The sequence below is a fragment of the Macaca fascicularis genome, chromosome 14 (genome assembly GCF_037993035.2).
Source record: "Macaca fascicularis isolate 582-1 chromosome 14, T2T-MFA8v1.1".
In the NCBI taxonomy this organism is placed as follows: Eukaryota; Metazoa; Chordata; class Mammalia; order Primates; family Cercopithecidae; genus Macaca; species Macaca fascicularis.
The window spans coordinates 126,255,477-126,274,521 of NC_088388.1; the positions used below are offsets into that span (position 1 = coordinate 126,255,477).

Below are 19,045 nucleotides of genomic sequence, written 5' to 3' on the forward strand. Positions count from 1 at the left end.
TTGCTATGGCTCAAAATGTAATCTATTTTGAAACACATTCTCTATGCACTTGAAAAATGTGGATTCTTCAGTTGTTGGGTACAGTATTGTATGCATATCAATTAGGGTAACTTTCTATGGGTAAATTTCTATGTATATTAATTAGGGTAATTTTGTTAATAATGTTATACATATCTCATTTATGATTGCTGATTTGTGTATCTGCTGCTTATAACATAGTGAGAGAGATGTGTCGATATCTCCAATTTTTTTTGACTTGTCTGTTTCTTCTTTCTATGCATTTACTTTTGCTTTACACATTTTGAGACTATATTCTTAAGTACATGTAAGTTTAGAATTATTGTATTTTCAGGTAGAATGGAACATATCATTACGAAATTGCTTTAATATCTTTAGTGACTCGTTTTTTACAGTCTAATTTCTTATTAGATTAGCTATGCTTTTGTGCATTTGTGTTTGTATGAACTTTTTTTTTTTTTTTTTTTTGAGACGGAGTCTCGCTCTGTCGCCCAGGTTGGAGTGCAGTGACTGGATCTCAGCTCACTGCAAGCTCCGCCTCCCGGGTTCACGCCATTCTCCCGCCTCAGCCTCCCGAGTAGCTGGGACTACAGGCGCCCGCCACCTCGCCTGGCTAGTTTTTTGTATTTTTTAGTAGAGACGGGGTTTCACCGTGTTAGCCAGGATGGTCTCGATCTCCTGACCTCGTGATCCGCCCGTCTCGGCCTCCCAAAGTACTGGGATTACAGGCTTGAGCCACTGCGCCCGGCCTATATGAACTTTTTAAAAAATCTTTTACTTACATATTTTTGCATCTTTATCTTTAAAGTGGGTCATTCGTAAAAGGAATATAGTTGGAGTGGCCGGGCGCGGTGGCTCAAGCCTGTAATCCCGGCACTTTGGGAGGCCGAGACGGGCGGATCACGAGGTCAGGAGATCGAGACCATCCTGGCTAACCTTAGTCTCTACTAAAAAAACACAAAAATCTAGCCCGGCGTGGTGGCGGCGCCTGTAGTCCCAGCTGCTCGGGAAGCTGAGGCAGGAGAATGGCGGGAACCCGGGAGGCGGAGCTTGCAGTGAGCTGAGATCCGGCCCCTGCACTCCAGCCTGGGCGACAGAGCGAGACTCCGTCTCAAAACAACAACAACAAAAAAGAATATAGTTGGAGTTTCTTACATTATCCAGTCGAGACTCTGTCTCAAAAAAAAAAAAAAAAATATATAGTTGGAGTTTGTTACATTATCCAGTGTGATAATCTTTGCATATTAATATGCTGAAGTATTTAGTACATGATATTTAATGCCATTTCCGATATGTTTGATTTTATATCTACAGTGGCATTGTTTTCTATTTGTCTGTTTTTTTCTGATCTTTTTCATCTGTATTGCTTTCTTTTAGAGTTATCAAGTAATTTTTATTATTCTATTTACCCCATTTTCTTCTCATACGTTTCTTGCATTTATTATTTCAAAAATGATAAATCTATCCATTGCATACCGAAGTCTACCTAATAACATTTTTTTAAAGTATTTGTAAGGCAAAGATTTTAGAACACTATTTTTTATTGAGTTTTAGGCTATGTTTTTATGTATTTTAATTTTCAAATATCCTAAATCTCATAGGTGTTTTTATTATGGTTTTAAACATTCAATAGCCATTTAGTTTTATCTAAACAAGCACCATTTTTTCTTCCTCATTACTGTTATTCATCCAAGAAAAACTTTTTTTTTTCCTTAAAAATTTCCTTTTAGGATTTATTTCCCTTTAGGTATGCTGGTAGTAAAATCTCTGTTTTTACTATTCATTTTTATTTATTTATTTTTTGTTTGTTTGTTTATTATTATACTGTGAGTTCTAGGGTTCATGTGCACAATGTGCAAGTTTGTTACATAGGTAGACATGTGCCATGTTGGTCATTTACATTAGGTATTTCTCCTAATGCTACCCCTCTCGCTGCCCTGCACACCACAACAGGCCCCAGGATGTGACGTTCCCCGCCCTGTGTCCAAGTGTTCTCATTGTTCAATTCCCACCTATGAGTGAGAACGTGCTGTGTTTGGTCTTCTGTCCTTGTGATAGTTTACTCAGAATGATGGTTTCCAGCTGCATCCATGTCCCTCCAAAGGACATGAACTCATCCTTTTTGATGGCTGCATTTAAAGAAGCCTTTATCTCACCCATATATTTTGAGTTTATTTTCCCTGGGCATAGAATTCCAGGTTGAGAAGTACTTGTTAGCATTTCAGAGATACCATTTCATTGTTCTCTGATTTCCAAGTTTTGTGTTGAAAAAGGGACCTGTCAGTCTTGTAGTTTCTCACTTGAAGGTAATGTATCTTGTTCCCTTTGATTGCTTTTAACATTTCTCTTTTTCTTTGGTTTTTAAAAGTTTTACTATGATATGCCTACATGTGGTATTCTTTGTATTTATACCTCTATGGGTTTATGAATCTCCTTGAATCTGTTGCTTCGTAATTTGTAAATTGGATTCAGAAAAGTTTTGGTCAGAGTCTCTTTAACATCCTCTCCCTTCCCCTTCCACACTCTCCTTTCATTCTTGTTCTCAAATTATACATGCCTGACTTTTTCATGATATTTCATTTGGTTTTTCACTATTTTCAGCATTTATTACTTTTTTCCCTTTTCTTTTATCCTTTTTTAAAATGAAACACTTTCTTCTATCATTTAAGAATTATTGGATAATTTGTTTTTGTAATTTTCTTTTGTTCTGTGCCTCACTCTTACCTTCAAATTTATTTTTCCTATTTCTTTCCTATGCTATTTTGTTCTTTTGTTCATGTTAGAAGATTTTATCAACTAATTGGTGGCTCTTGGTGGATAGATGGATGGAGGGAGGGAAAGATAGATAGATAGGTAGATGACAGATGATTGATAGATAGATAGATAATAAATGTTAGTTTAATAGATAATCGATAGTTTAAGAGTGATACACTAAAACATAGATTGGAAACATGACAAAAAGGCATGTCTGGTGAACCTGTGAGCATCATTGTACAGTAGCAGTTGTGTATCCATCTTTTTTTTTTTTTTTTTTAATCGAGGACTCCCAAGTGTCAGTATTTATAGCTCATGTCTTAGAAATTTTCTTTTTTTTTTTTTTTTTCCAGAAAAGTATCTTCTTGCCTCTCTTTTCCTGGAGAGGGAGGATGTACACACTTTATGGTTAGTGGAACTGGTAGTTATCCAGGGGAATAGGGGGACTGTAGTTATCCCAACTGAAGATAATTGTAGTGTAACAACTTTCCTTTTTCCAAAACCTCAGCGCTACCTTCTTCTGTGTTTGCTGTCCTTATACCCAAAATCTCCCTGGCTTAATTGCTCTGAGAGAAAAATACCTCCCCGTTCCTATATGGTTGATAAAGGAGTAGTTGTCTCTCTTTGTTGGGTGCAGATAGGGGCATGGGAGCTTTGAAGCACCTCTGCACGTTTTTAAGTAAATCCCTTTCTTACCCTTATTAGTTGTCTCAGCCTCACCCCTACTTTCCATGGTAACTGGTGCCTTTAGTTCTCGATCCCTCCCAGGACTCCATAGGGCAATTTGGCCTGCTATTATTGCTGGTATTTCTCTTTGTAGATCCTCAGTTTTGCTCTTTCTCCACTCTGCTGAGTCACTTTTAAATAAACCTTCCATCTGCACAGAATACCACGGTTGGAGGCACAGAGACGTCCTCATATTTAGAACGAAGGCCTCTGGAGACAAGGTTTTCTGGAATTCAGTTGAGGCAAGGCCCATCCAAGCTGCTAATGCCACACCTACTCCAGTGGCACAGATCCCTCTGGAGCCTGCCGCTCAAGTTCCTTCCTGACTGCCCTCCAGCTTTCCCAGGGCAGGCCTCCGCCTAGCTCTGGGTACCGTGTTTTTGTTTCTCACCGAAGTCTCACTGTGCGGATGGAGGTGGACGGGACGTGGTCATTTCATATCAGGTGTTTTAAGGACCCTCAAAGGTCAGGTACACACAAATCTTTAAATATCACCATTTTAAAGTATATTACTAATCATATTCAGCAGGAGATGTTTATGATACTGAATGTAATACAAGGTAAGACAGTGGGCACTTTAAAACAATTATTCTATACATTCAAACTGGGCTTCCTCTACTTAAGCCAAATTAGTGAGTTTCTTCAGTAGCCACACATACTTCTTGGGCACTTTCCATGTGGTGGGCAATGGCTATATAAAGAAGAAGACATAAATATAGGCATAATTGCTGCCATCATGTTGAGAAACCTTGGCGTGGATTTTCAAAATATATGCATATGGATCTTAAGTGTGTTCTGTAACCTTTTTGTCCCCTAAATTTTCAAACAAAACAAAAAGAATTCACCAGAGATGTTCCTGAGGGCGAACATAAGATCGTTCTGTTTTTAACCTATTCTATATTCACTGTTCAGCTAGCTTTATTTTTATGCAGTGATTCACAAACTAACACAGATCATAAGTGATAACTACTTGAGTTGCCAAAATGTTTATTTTTTAAATTTTCACTCTCAATTTGCTTTGTTTGTATTTCATACATCTCTGATTGAAAATGAAAAAGCATTTTAATTAAAAGCATTGCTGCAATGAATGTTTAATTGCTTTTAAAAAATAAACACGAGAGTGAATAGTAAAATAAGAACTTTCACCTTATTATGCTAATAAACTATGAAAAAATATTGACCTTAGATAGAAGTCTTGTATCAAATTTGAGTCAACAATTACATCAATAATTAATAATCAGGAACTGGCTAATCAGAAATCTAGAGGACATAGTTAATGTTGGCTATAAATAACAGTTCAAAAATCCAAATACTTAAATTAGGAAGCAGATTACCTTTGATAGTGTAGATTTATCATTTGTGACTGACTTAATCAATCCTGTTCTCATCCTGGGGACAATGGAGAAGGGGTGTAGAGGTGAAAGCAGGGAGAGTATAGTAAGCTTTATTGGGATATTATTTACGTTGAATGCTGAACAGTCAACACCAATGAAAACAAATCCTAAAAAATTAACTGTACATATGTATATACACACATGCATATATAACCTTCAGTGGTGTTTCTGAAAGTGTGGTCCACAAATTATCTGCATCAAATTCGCTGAGATGCTTGACAAATACTGATTCTTGGGATTTATTCCCAAGTATTCCAGTTTATGTTTCTGAGCCTGGGGTCAAGAAATTTAAACGTAGACAATGATCTCTGGGTGGTTCTTAGGTACACTAATATTTGAAAACCACCCATGGGAGAGGATAGAGGACTCGTGAGCTCATCAATAGAATTGTTCTATTTGCTGAAGTAAAGAAATCCTGGGAAAGCGAAAGGAAATATGCAAATCTGTATAGTGCATTCGGTAGGGGGACTGTAATCTCTTCCCTATTCAGACCTCATTTCCTTTCTCAACAATGCCTTCTGCTGTAATCAGAAACTATTCACAGAGCTGTTCCTTCTGTTATTTATTTGTGTCTATCAGCTTCATGTACAGAGGAACAGGCTCTGGAGCAGACACACATGACCTACTCTTGCCTTCCCTTTTCCCCAAGAAAGTATCTGCAGTGGACCATTGATTTTGAGTTGGTTCAGAATAGAGATGACACAATTTGTCTTAATTTAGGTTGTATAATTGTATTCAGTACCAATTAGGAGGAACATTGTGATATACAAACATATTTCCCTCCAAATTCTCCTGTTACATTGAGTAATTTAGGATTACCAAAAAACGTAAGAAGTATTGTTTTACTCCCCCCAACCTGACCCCCCACCCCTTCAGCCCTGGCCCAACTAACATCCTTGAAATTGAGTTAATTTTCCTTAGATAACTTTACTTTTTCTCTTCTTATTTTTAGCTTGAGCCTTCTGGGCTTTGTTATTGCACTTGTGAATTACAGCCTCCCGGAGCAATGAGAGCTTTCAGCCTTCTCTGAGAGTCTCTTTATGCTGCTCTTACAGACATACATTCTCACTAAACCCTGTTCCTCACATTTCCAGAGCAAGCAATGTCCACCCTCTTTCCAACACTCGCCTGCCTCCCTGGATTGATGTCTCACCTGAGTTCATCACATCCTAGCTTCAGGGTGTATTTCCTAATGAAATTTTAAAGTGGGAAGGCCGTTCCATTGTGCTTAAGAAACCAAAATGACTTTTCACATTTGTGTGAAGAATACCAAAGCTCTTCTGCAATGCTGACAGAAGGAGGGGTAGGGAGGGATGACAGGGGACACTGCTTTGTGTATCGGTAGAGGCAGAAGTGAGATGAGCGGGGTTTAATTCAATTCTAGGCACAGTTTGAAAAAAGCAGCAAGGAGCTGGATAGAAGACGAACTGTTGACTCAGACTGTGGATGTCTAAAAATAAGTCATCTTTGTCCTTGTTATTGAACTTGCTGAAGAGGCAGTGAGGTCTAATCACTTAGAATTGGGGCTCTGGTTTCAGATTACCCGGGTTTAAGGTTCTGACTTGAACATTTGCAAGTTGTGGGCCTACAGCAGGTTGTTTTATGTCATTACTCCTCAGTTTCCTCTTTTGTGCTGTGAGATGGGTTATCATCCCTGCCACTCAGGATTGTTGGTGGGATTAACTGAGATAGTTGAGTTTCAGGATCTGGCACCTAATTAGTGCTGAGAAGTAAACATACAGTTTGAAGCCCCCCAACCAACTGAATAGACCATCTCTTCTTGGCCAAGGGGACCCCAAGAAACCTTGAAAACTGAGTTCTTGGCCATGATGAAAAAGGAGACTGGACATGTCTTGTTCTACCCTTCCCTCCCTTGCTAACCGCCCTTTGGACTTTCTTCCCTAAGGGCTAAACAGAAACCAGCTCATTCAAAAGACTTCACCACTGATATCAACCAATACCTGAGGCTGCCCCTCTTTTTTGCCGTTTTCGCCCAGCAACCAACCAACATTCCTTCCTGATGAGAGACCACCGACCATGGAGGGGTTCCAGCCAGTCCGTGGAGGAGGCGCAGTGAGAGTTTTCAAGTCCTCTGCTTCAACTTCTCACATTAGAGGGCTGAAAACGCCACCCTTGGATCATGCTAACGCCGCCATTTTTTGAACATGGGACCCATGAAGGGGCATGAGCCTCCTTTGCCTATGCACACGTTTCTCCTTCCATGAGTATTCATGACTCCTCTTCTAGCTTATTAAATATGGCTAGTCAGCATAAATTCCTCTTCCCTTTGCTCCTCCCTTGAAGTGCCTGTTGCTGGCTTCTAGCGGGAGACTTGTACTGTCAGAATGGCCACGCTGCAGGCTGCAACCTTTCATGAGAAATAAAGCCCTCCCTTTCCAAATTGCTGAACCGCATCATGCTTCAGTGGTCAGTGCTCAGTAAGTTTGCACCAGTCAGGCTGTTATGATTGTTGCTTTGACTCTGCTGTCCATTACGGTAGCCATACTCACCTGGCTCTTGGTGGCTGTGGGCCACCACTTGGGCCCTGACACTCTGAGACCCAGCTGCTCCCATTGCTCTTAGATTTCCCAATCCCATGGCCGCATTCTTACTGTAAGGTCTGGCTTTCAGAGAAGAGCAATTCCGGGGCACTCTGAAGTTGCTGGGACTCCCCTCACAAATTCATGTCTCACAATTGAAGTGAAAGTTGTCTTCAGGACCCTTCCAGCGTGTATATGTAGGCCTTTAGTGACAAAGCTACTCTAACACTGCAGTCTCTCTAAGCATTTGAATTATTTCCTTTAGAGTAAACCAAGGCAGGTCTGACCTTTCCAGCTCACTCCCTCTGGGCCACTTCTTCATCCCTGTTGATGATGTTATGCAACTAAACAAACTTTTGGAGCCTTTTTAAATTCTCTAGATGGAAATGGTGAATGCAGATTCTCTGCTTAGTGAGCCCATATCAGTTAATTTTGCTTGATTCAACTCTATATTTCTTCCACTATTATCCCACACCTTTAATTTCCATTTCCACAAATGCTCCCTGGATTTTTGTCAGTACACATTAGAAAATTCTAGTAGTTTTTTTGGAGTGTAGCACACTTCCTCAGGAGTCACACTCTGTAGCTCACCTTTTGGGGCCTGCTGGAACTTAAGTGTAGTTTTAGGTCTAGAAACAAAGAAGGATGGGGAGGCAGGGAGCTCTAAGGAGAATCAACATTGTCTTGCCAGGCAATTGCCTCCATGGAGGCCATTACTGTTTTCTCAGGCAATTCAGAGTTAATTCCCTCAGATGGGAGTAAAGAGGCTGATGCTATTTGGGATGGAAAGGCTGCTTCACCTGGCAAAGATTGATCAGAATTTAGGCACTCAATATCCTCAGTTCCATCAGGGTCCTCTTACACATCCCCATTCCAACTTTCAGAATCACATTCTTATGTTTTAAATTTATTTATGGGTACAATGTGATATTTCAACACATGCATAATTTGTGTAACTTTTAAAAATTTATTTATGTGGTACAACGTGATATTTCAATGCACGTATAAATTGTGTAATGATCAAATCAGAGTTATCAGCATATCCTTCCAATCAATGCCTTCACTTACACAATAGACACCCAGGGAGGCTGGGAACTCAGTTGACATGGATAATATTCTGAGATTGATTTTTAGCAATCTTAGTATTGTGGCTACAGGAGATAACCACCTTTTTTGGGACAGACATAGGTGCTTTCAAGTCTTTATGTAATCCTAGAGCTGAAGATTTGACTCCTTGAGCTCTTCGTTTTCTTTCACCATTTTGTCCAACAACATTAGGAGCAAGCAGCCAATCTCACTCTACTTGTTACTGTGACAAAAATGTTTGAAAGTATCATAGACATGATTATTTAGATTCTTGCCTCGTATAGGTGTTCAATAACGTATCCATCTATGATACGTTGCATAGTTTTATTGCCAGATCACACTATTGACCATCAGTGCTCTCTTTACTGTAAGTCATTAGTGTTTCTAAATCTAATCAGATTAGAGAGCCAATGCCAGAAACCTCAGAACCAATTCAGGAAATTTATTTTGAAGATTCTGTTTTTTTAGGGCCACTCTCAATATCAAAATCTATCTTAGTCAATTAAGGCTGCCATAACAAAATAGCAGAGATGGCTGGACATCCAAAGTCAAGGTGCCAGCACACTTGTTTTCTGGTAAAGAAAATATATCACACCTGCCTACCAACAATTACATATCTTTTCTGAATATCTTTATTTTTTCTGCATATATTTAAAAAGGCATGTCTTACTAAAAGTCACTATCAAACACTATCAATCACTATCTCCTTGTCTTGCAGATGGGTGTCTTCTTACTTTGTTCTCACATGGCCTGGTCTCTGTGTGTGCACATTTCTGGTGTCTCTTCCTCTTCTTATAAGGACACTAGTCCTGTTGGAATTAGATTCCCATCCTTATGATGTCATTTAGCTTTAATCATCTTACAGGCCATGTTTTCAAATACAGTCACATTGGAGGCTAGGTCTTTGACAATCAAATTTGGAGGGGAACACAGTTAAGTCCATAGCATGTTGGCATGGGAAAAACGTTCAGTAAACAACAAAAGAGATAGTGTGTAAAATTCTTTTTTACAAAGTCAGAGGTCTGAGAATCTTTACATTTCTTTATAAGTGATCACCCCATGAAAACAGTGGAGCAACTTCCAGGAGTCATTCATTCAAAATGATATTTACTGGGTACTTATCTGAGAACTAAACAGAAGTCCATGCCTTGTGATTTTGCTCAGGGAATGCTGGGTATTCAGCACTCTTCTATGTCAGTTTTAAACATTTTTGTGGAGAGTAGAAATCAATACAGAATGTCATTTTGTTCTCAAGCATAGCTCAGGGAAAACTGAAGCCACTTCACTTGTTTTGACTCCCAGAGAACTGCAAGTCTAATAGCTGAATAATATTAACAATGATAATAGAATGGTGATAATAAAATAGCCACTTAGAGGGGACTTATTTTGTGCCACATACTGTGTTGCATGCTTTTCATATATGAACAGTATTTCCTACAGACACATTCAACAGCACAGTTTTATGAATAAGATAATGAGGCTTAGCTACTTGCCCAAGACCAAACAGCTCTTATATAGGAGATGTGTGAAACATATCCAGACCCAACTGGGGCTGAAGCCCAGAATTTAAACTGGCCACATTCCCTTATCTATTCAATGGATCCTTACAAGACAGAATGCCTTTTTAAAACATTTCTCATTGATGTTTTAAAAATAAAAATCACACCTTATCACATTATTCAATAATACACTTGGAACCCAAAGATCTCTCTCACTTAAGCATGAATGCCTACAGAACTTATTGTGAGCATACACTGTGTCCTCATACATTTTACACACTTGAAGATAAAGTGAAATCTCTGTGGAGAAAAATTATCACACCTGCCTATCAACAATCGCATATCTTTTTTGAATATCTTTATTTTTTTCTGCATATATTTTAAAGAGGCATGTCTTCCTAAAAATCACTATCAACAATGAATTAACAGCTCCAAAGTTACCAAGAATATTTTGTATTCCATAAAATATTAAGAAATATCTCTAGTCTGTACTGCAATCACCTTCTTGTTCTGATCATACTTTTTACAGTGGATTCTAAGTATTTCTGACTGTACAACTCTATAAAAAATACACACACAGCTCTGAAGCTTGTACTGTTTGTTTATTTTTCTTGGTCCAAGCTACCAAGTTCTCTCTTGTTTATAACCTGCAACAGCCCCCCTGCTTCCTGCTCCTTTTTTTTTTTTTTTTTTTTCCTTTTGAGACAGAATTTCGCTCTTGTTGTCCAGGCTGAGTGCAATGGCAGTCTCTGCTCACTGCAAACTCCACCTCCTGGGTTCAAGCAATTTTCCTGCTTCAGCCTGCCAAGTAGCTGAGATTACAGGCACCTGCCACCATGCCACCACGCCACCACACCAGGCAAATTTTTGTATTTTTAGTAGAGACAAGGTTTCACCATGTTGGCCAGGCTGGTCTCAAACTCCTGACCTCAGGTGATCTGCCAGTCTTGGCCCCCCCCCCCCACCAAAGTGCCGAGATTACAGGCATGAGCTACAGAGCCGGGTCCTTCTTGCTCTTCTTATTTCTTCCCCTTATAGCCTATTTTCAATACGTAAGCTAGCAGACTGGGCATGGTGGCTAATGCCTGTAATCCCAGCACTTTGGGAAGCTAAATTGGGAGGATCGCTTGAGGCCAGGAGTTCAAGATAGTAGCTAGAATGATCCTTTAAAAATGTAAATCATATCGTGTCGTCAAAATCTTCAATCGCATCCCTTCTAAACCAGATTAAAATCAAATTCCTTGCCGAGGTCTACAAGGCCTTGAGTGATCTGGCTCCTGCTTGCCTCTCTGACCTTTTCTCCCACCTCCTGCCACCTTACTCATGGTACTCCTGATTTAGCCACAATGCTAGCTTCCTTGCCTTTCCCCAAAGATGTCAGAGCTCTTCCTGCCTCAAGGCCTGGGCTCTCATGATGTCTTCTGCCTAGATCTTTGCCTGGTTCACTCCCTCACATCACTCCAGTCCAAAGGCCAAATCTTCAAGGAGGATTTATCCGACCTGACCTTCCTAAACTAGCCTCTCCCCATCAGGCTCTAGTCCTGTTCTGTCTGCTTGATCCATTGGTTTTGTTTTTTGTCTTTTACTTTATATCATTTAACATCACTTGATATATATTTACGTGTCCACATATTTTCTATCTCACCACATGGAGTCTGCATGAGAGCAGAGATTTTGTCATTTTTGTTCATACCTCTGTCTCCGTGGCTAAGGCAATATTTAACACATACAAGATGCCTGACTTTGGTGAGCAGATGCATGAGTAAATGAATACATATAGTTGCTACTGAGTAACAAATTATGTGTATTCTAAAACTTGTATCAAGTGGAAATTCTTTTTAAAAAAGTCATAAAAATAAATACAAATATAAGTTTTAATATGTTCTTCTGTAGCTTAATGGAGTGTTTCGTTCACCTTCGGGGTATTCTTGGACGTGATGTGGGTCTGCCCTTAGTTCTGGGCCTCTGTGTCTGATTGCTCCCTGTACTCACCCTTTTAAGTGTGACATAGGTAAACCACCCTCTTCCAATAGAAGTTGACTTTCTGGACCAACTTACTTTTCAACTGAGGCACTTTCTGTCTTCAGGCCTTCTTATACCTGTTATCTTCTTCCAATGTTCAGCATCTGGTTTTGCCCTCTTGAATTTGACTGTGTCTTCATGTGGCTCAGCCTCCTGTCTCAGCTGTGTGTATTCCTCTGAATTCTCAGTCCCCACAGATCTAGAGAGCAATCGCCTCCGTCATCCATGCTGTCAAACCAGATAATAATATATAATTTAAAGAAAAATGTGTTTTTTAATTTTACAGATTAAAACATTTAAATCAAGTGGAAAGCAAAATCAGAATAAACTTAGGAGAATGACCACACCTACAATTCTTTTCACATTTAACTATGTCTTAGAAAAATACAAAAATCCACCTTTTAAAATGTAATTTTTATGAAGAAAGATTAATAGTCATGTATGTATAAGTCTGATCTCGATGTGCTATTAAAATTATACTTTCTGTTTTAAATGTTAGTGAGAGTCAAAAAATTGATTTACTGATATGATGAACTAGACGTCCAGAGAAAACTTCTATGGCCTGCAAAGCCCCAAGCCAAAATTTTAATCTGAAACCGCTCTTGATTGAAAATGCCCTTGTTCACAGCAGAAATGAAGTCAAATCCTCTCTAGAGAAACTGTACTTTAAATATAGTCTTTACAATTTCAAATAGATAAAGTTCCAAGAAAGAGGCTAACAATCATAAATTCTAAGATCAATAAGAAACTATGCCACCATGAGAGTCAGCAGAAACATCAGATCACAAAATCAGATCCAAAAAGATGATAGATATTTGTAAAATAGCTATAAAGTATGGTACATATGTGAAAATATATGAAAGGGCTATTAAAATACACTAATGGACAATGGACATTAAAATAAACCACTACTTGATTTTTTAAAAAAGATAACAACTAGAGAGAAAAAATTTAATTATTGAAATAAAAATTTATGGACCTGGCTAAATAGCATATGAAGGAATTAGTAACTAGTATATGAACCTAAAGAAATAATTTAAAATAAAGCACAAAGGAAAAAGTAATGGGATGTATGAAAAAGAAGAGACACGGAGGATAGGGTGCCAAAGTCTGACAAAACAATAGAACAAATTGGACAGAAGGAAATGTTCTGTAATTAATGAAATATACAGACCTTCAGATCTAGAGAGACTAATGTATTACAGACTACAAAGATGTGCAGGAATCCATCACCAGAGCCTTAATACAAACATGCAAAACACAAAAGTCTGTCTTGGAAATATGAAATGCATTTGCAAGAAAAGACAGATTCCCTCCAAACGGATGTGATTTGCACTGCCGGCTGACCTGCCGTAGCAATGGTGGAAGCCAGGAAAGACTGCAATATCTTCGAAATACTGAGAGGCAAGGACGGAAAACCCAGAAATCTATGCAGAGTGGAACTATCTTTTACAGATGAGAAAGAAACACATTTTCAGATAAAAACTGAAAAACTTTACCAAGAACAGATTTTATTCAAGGAACTTATAAGTAATTTGCTTTAGAAAGAAGAAATAGGACTGTAGGAGGAAGCTACGAAGGCAAAAAGAAGAAAAAGAAAACGAAACAAAATGGAGGGCACATGCGCAGATGCAGAAAATGATGGTAGATGATAGTTGTACGGGTAACAGAACAAATAGACTAGAAAGCAACTATATATTTGATTAAAGCAGATACGGTTGTTAAAATTTCTAGGGTAACAACTAAAAAAGTAAGAATCAAATGTGTAATTTTCAAACAAGAGAACTAGAACAAAACAAATAAAAATCTCTCTTATCAAAAATCCAAAATCCTCCATTTTTGCCAGAGGATGGCAGAAATTGAAGGAAAAAAAGGTATAAATAACAAAATAAAATGGTAAAAATTATTTCAAATCTATCAGTAATTACATTAATGTACATAGACATAACTTGCAAGTTAAAAGGCAATGCTTGTCAGAGTAGATTGAAAATATCCACTTAAAACATAAGCTTCCATGCATGTAGAATATTAAGAAAGAAAAAAGCATATAAAAATACTAATAAAAAGAAAGATCCTGCTGGTATGTTAATATCCAACAAAAGACAATTTGTAATAAAAGGCATTATTTCAGTTAGTTTCTCCATACTGATTAAAATTTAAATTCAGCAGGAAAATTCTGAACTTGTATACAACAATAGCATAATTTTATAGTTTCAAAGCAATACTCTACAGAATTGCCAGGAGGAAGTGTTAAATTGACCATCATATGAGAGATTTTTAACACACCTTTCTCCGGGATCAATAAAACAGCCAGGCAAAAAGTGGGAAGGATGTAAAATATGTGAAGGGAAAACAAAGACATATGGGGAAACTGCACCCGGTAATTGGGAAATATGCTTTCTTTTCAAGTATGCATGGATTATTTTTTCAATTGAAGACTCATTATCACACAGAACATACTGTTTAGCCATCTCACAAATACTTAGATATCTGTGACAACAATAATTTTAAAAATATGATTGTATATTTTTGAAAAACACATTTTAAAATAATTTATGACTCAAAATAGAAAACATTTGGAAAACTGGAAACACTGAACAATATGATTATAAAATACTATCTCTAAAATGTACGCATTTCTGCCGAAATGGTAATGAGAAAATACAAGTTTAAATATCTGTAATAGAAAAGAAGAAAGCATAAATGTATTGAACAGAAGGAAGAATTTAAGAAGACAGAGATAAATAACAATAAAATAAAACCAAAGGAACAAGAGGAAAGGTAGACTTAAAGTTAAAAACAGAAATTAATAATATTGAAAATATGGAAAAAAATGGAGAGAGTGTATACCCCAAAATTTGATGCTTTGCAAAGCCTAATAAAGTAGAAAAATTTCCAGCAGGACTGATCAAAATAAAAAAAGAGAAGACACATATGTTAGGCCATTCTTGTGTTGCCATAGAGAAATATCTGAGGCTGAATCATTTATAAATAAAAGAGGTTTAATTGGCTCACAGTTCTACAGGTTTCACAGGAAGTATGGTGCTGGCCTCTGTTTCTAGCAAGGCCTCAGGAAGCTTCTAATCATAGCAGAAGGCTACAGGGAGCTGGCATGTTATACAGTGAGAGAAGGAGCAAGGGCAGGGAAGCGGGGAGGTCCCAGACTCTTTTAACAACCAGATCTTGCACCTTGTGTGAACTGAGTGAGAACACACTTATAACAAAGGGGATGGTGTTAAGCCGTTCATGAAGGGATCAGTCCCGATGATCCAATCATCTCCCATCAGACCCCACATCCAACAGTGGGAATCCCATTTCAACATGAGATTTGGAGGGGGTAATCACCCAAACCGTATCAACACAAATTACTAGAATTTTTAAAAAGGTCCACAAGGACAGATACACTAGAAGTTAAATAAAAGTAATATTATGCAGAAGTATGTACAAATAAAAAATATGAGTAAAATGAGAAAATTCTTAATAGCAAATTAACAAAATAAGCTAAGAATGCAAATACTTTGATCTGTAGTTTAAAAATTCACTGGAAATAGAAAATACAGCTATTTTCAATCATTTTCAAATTATTTTAGGAATAGAAAAAATAAGAGAAACATTTTTATTTGATTAAAGGTACTTATTGTTAAAAAATTAACAATATGGTGAAACATTGAAAGCATTCTCTTAAAATGCAGGAAGAAGATAAGAATGACCAATATTATCACTTCTATTTAACATAATAAAAAGGATTCTATATTCAAAAGTCATTTAAAAATAAGGAATTCAAAAAAAAACCAGTTATTTGCAGACAGTATGACTGTCCTCTTAGAAAAATGAAGTCAAAAAACAAAAAAAATTTAAAAATCCATGAAACAAACATATTTTGAATTTAAAAAAACTTAGCAATTTTGACATATTTGAACTCAATAGCAAAATAATGCTCTATACACCATTTTACATAAGGAGAACATTTCGCAAAGGGTAATAAAAACATATAGACCCTAAGATTAAATCTAAGATAAGGAGCCTAAGATTAAATATATTTGAGGTTAATGTGATGTAGAAAAATATAAATCATAGCAGAAGATATTTTTAAAGTCCTAAACAAGTGGAGAGATATGCTGATAAATAGAAATAATCAATATAGTAAAAATATCAGTTCACCCTAAACTGACACATTGATTAAATACAGTTCCAACCCAAAACCTACAAGAATTTCATTAAACCTGACAAGGTGATTCTAAAATTTATTCAAAGAATGAAGTGCCAAGACTCCATTCTGGAAAAAAAAAAAAAGTCTGTTTTATTTCTCCTACAATTTTTCATGAGTTATTAAGAATCACACACAAGTTGGCAATGAAATGAAATAGAGAAACAGACACTCATATGGAAACTTAAAATATGATGGAGATGACACACCAGAATGGAGATTACATCCAGAGATGGGTATTTATTTATTTATTTATTATTATTTTAAAATCCACATGAATCAAGGGCTGTAATGTGAAATACAACGCTATAAAAATTTAAGAAGACAATTATAGGGAGATATTTGAATAACCTCATATAGGCACGATGTACTGTAAAGTCCTCAAAATACAAACCATAAGAGAACATTGATAAATTTAACTACATTAAAGGTAAGAACTTCTGTTCATCAAAACAGAGCATAAAGAGAGTGAAAAGGTAAGCCAAAAACTAGGAGAATATATTTGCCATATGTTAGTGACAAATGGTTCATATGGAGAATATGTAAATAGTTTCTCAGGGTAAACTGTTTAAAAAGCAAGCCACCCAATAGAAAAGTAATCTAAGAATATGAAAGGCTACTCTTGGATTATGTAAATCAAATCATCACTATGTGTATAAAAATTCTCAATTCCATAGTAAAACAGAAATAAAAAATTAACACTGTGAGATAAAGTTTTGAAACGAAATAATTACAAAAAATAAAGTCTCTCAGTATCAGTATTGACCTTGCAGAGCAATAGGGAGTCTATTACCCTGCTAGTGAGGTTGTAAATAGATACAACTGTTTGAAAAGCAGTTTGTTAAAATCTTAGAAAATAAACATATGTACCCCATAATCTAGCAATTGCACCACTAGATGTAGACCCTGGAGAAACCTTGCACATGTATAGAAATGATATAAATGTATAACCATAGCAGCAATGTTTACAGATGGAAAACTTTTCCAAAAATAAAATAAAATGTACCTTAAAAGCTCAATGGATAATTTTGATGCATTCATACGATAGAAATATTATATAGTACAGAAAATGCATTACATTCAGCATCTGTCAGTCCCCTGGTAGGAAACAGATGCCACACTTAAACTGGACAATGTGAGGTCAGAACAAGATAATAAAGTATTTATAGTAGGATATTTACAAAGTAGGTTGTATATTACTCCAAGGCTAGACAGTATGAGCTATAATCTCCCTTAGACCCAAAGGGATAAGGGAGGAAAACATTTGCTAAAATTGATAGAGGGAAGCAGTGAGAAGCGGGCCACCAGATTGTATCTGTAGCCCCCCAAGTGCAAGAAAGCAGCAGCCCTAAGCAGGCCCCACATGGAGGGAGCAAGTCAAATACATGCCCCCACCTCACTCTTCTCCTGCCGCACGCTGGTAGATAAGATGTACGTGCTCCAAAAGCAAAGGCCTGAATTAGGGCATTCACAAAGGGCATAATATCCATGCCCCCATGGCCCCTAAGCTAAGACAAGGTGAGATCACCTGGGTTGTACTTGTGAAAAGGAGCTCAATGAAGAGCTCTAAGGGCCTCTAGAGTTGAGGTTGGGGATATGAGGAGGAGGAGATGATCCTGTAGAACAGCTAAGGGACAGTAAGAATCTGAAGGCCAGGGGAAGAAGCTTTCCCAGTTGGGAGTCCTCAGAGGTGTCAGAGGCTGCTGATTGGCAGGCAGCGGAGGACTGACCAAGAACTGGCCGTGCGTTCAGCTGTGCTGAGGTCCTTGGCGACCTGAAGAGAGCTGTTTCTGTAGGAGTGATGTGAAAGTCTCACTGGAATATACTGAAGAGATAAATGGAGGAAAGACATTGGAAACAATAGGCAAAGATAGTTCTGAGAAGCGTTCTTTCACTGGGTACGGGAGCGCAGTGGCAAAAGCTCAAGTAAAATGTTGGCTTTTTTGGGTTTTCTGCTTTTTTTTTTTTTTTTTTTTTTTTGACGGAGTTTAGCTCTTTTTGCCCAGGCTGGAGTGCAGTGGCACCATCTCGGCTCACTGCAACCTCCACTTCCTGGGTTCAAGTGATTCTCCTGCCTCAGCCTCCCAAGTAGCTGGGATTACAGGTGCATGCCACCATACCCAGCTAATTTTGTATTTTTAATGGAGATGAGGTTTCACCATGTTGGCCAGGCTGGTCTTGAACTCCTGACCTCAGGTGATCCACCCGCCTCAGCCTCCCAAAGTTCTGGAATTATAGGCATGAGCCCTCGTGCCCAGCCTGGGTTTTCTGTCTGTTTAAGAAAGAAGATATTGCAGCATTTGTACACATGTGAATTATCAAGATATGTTATATATATGTTTTCTGATCCTTGGAAAAACAGATATTTGGGAATTCTCTTTGTAGCTTCTTTTCAAAGATTAGAAATGACATTTCTTGCTTTTGAAAGTAGTCAGCAACATGTTTTATTTTAGTGATCCTATTTATTTTCCCCACATGCAGGCATTCTTTTCTGTGAAATTACAGATCACTACTCTAAAATAATTCTAAAGAAAAAGAAGTCTCTGTTGGATATTTTTTCAACTATGATGTCAATAGTCTTTAAAAAATGTAAACTGGATATTGCTCTCAAAGGAAAAGGCATACAGAGGTTTGATTAGTCATTCAAGGAAGGGCCACAGATAGTCTCATCCAAGTGGCATTAGTCTTCATTTATTCAATCTTCTTGAGTTTCCTGGTAGAGAAAGAGTTGTTAAACAATCTTTACCCATCAAAAGGTTCCTATTAAAGCATAGTGATTGCTATTTTACACACACAAAT

General features: G+C 37.5%; 1 long non-coding RNA gene across 4 annotated transcripts in view; it reads right to left on the bottom strand.

Moving 5' to 3' along the window:
- LOC102128208 (uncharacterized) overlaps nucleotides 1-19,045 on the bottom strand; it is a 311,614-nt gene that overhangs the window by 143,445 nt on the left and 149,124 nt on the right. For all 4 annotated transcript variants that reach the window (XR_006692095.3, XR_006692094.3, XR_006692096.3 and 1 more), the window contains one exon: nucleotides 12,076-12,267. This is a non-coding gene — a long non-coding RNA (uncharacterized lncRNA). The remainder of the gene's footprint in view (nucleotides 1-12,075; nucleotides 12,268-19,045) is intronic.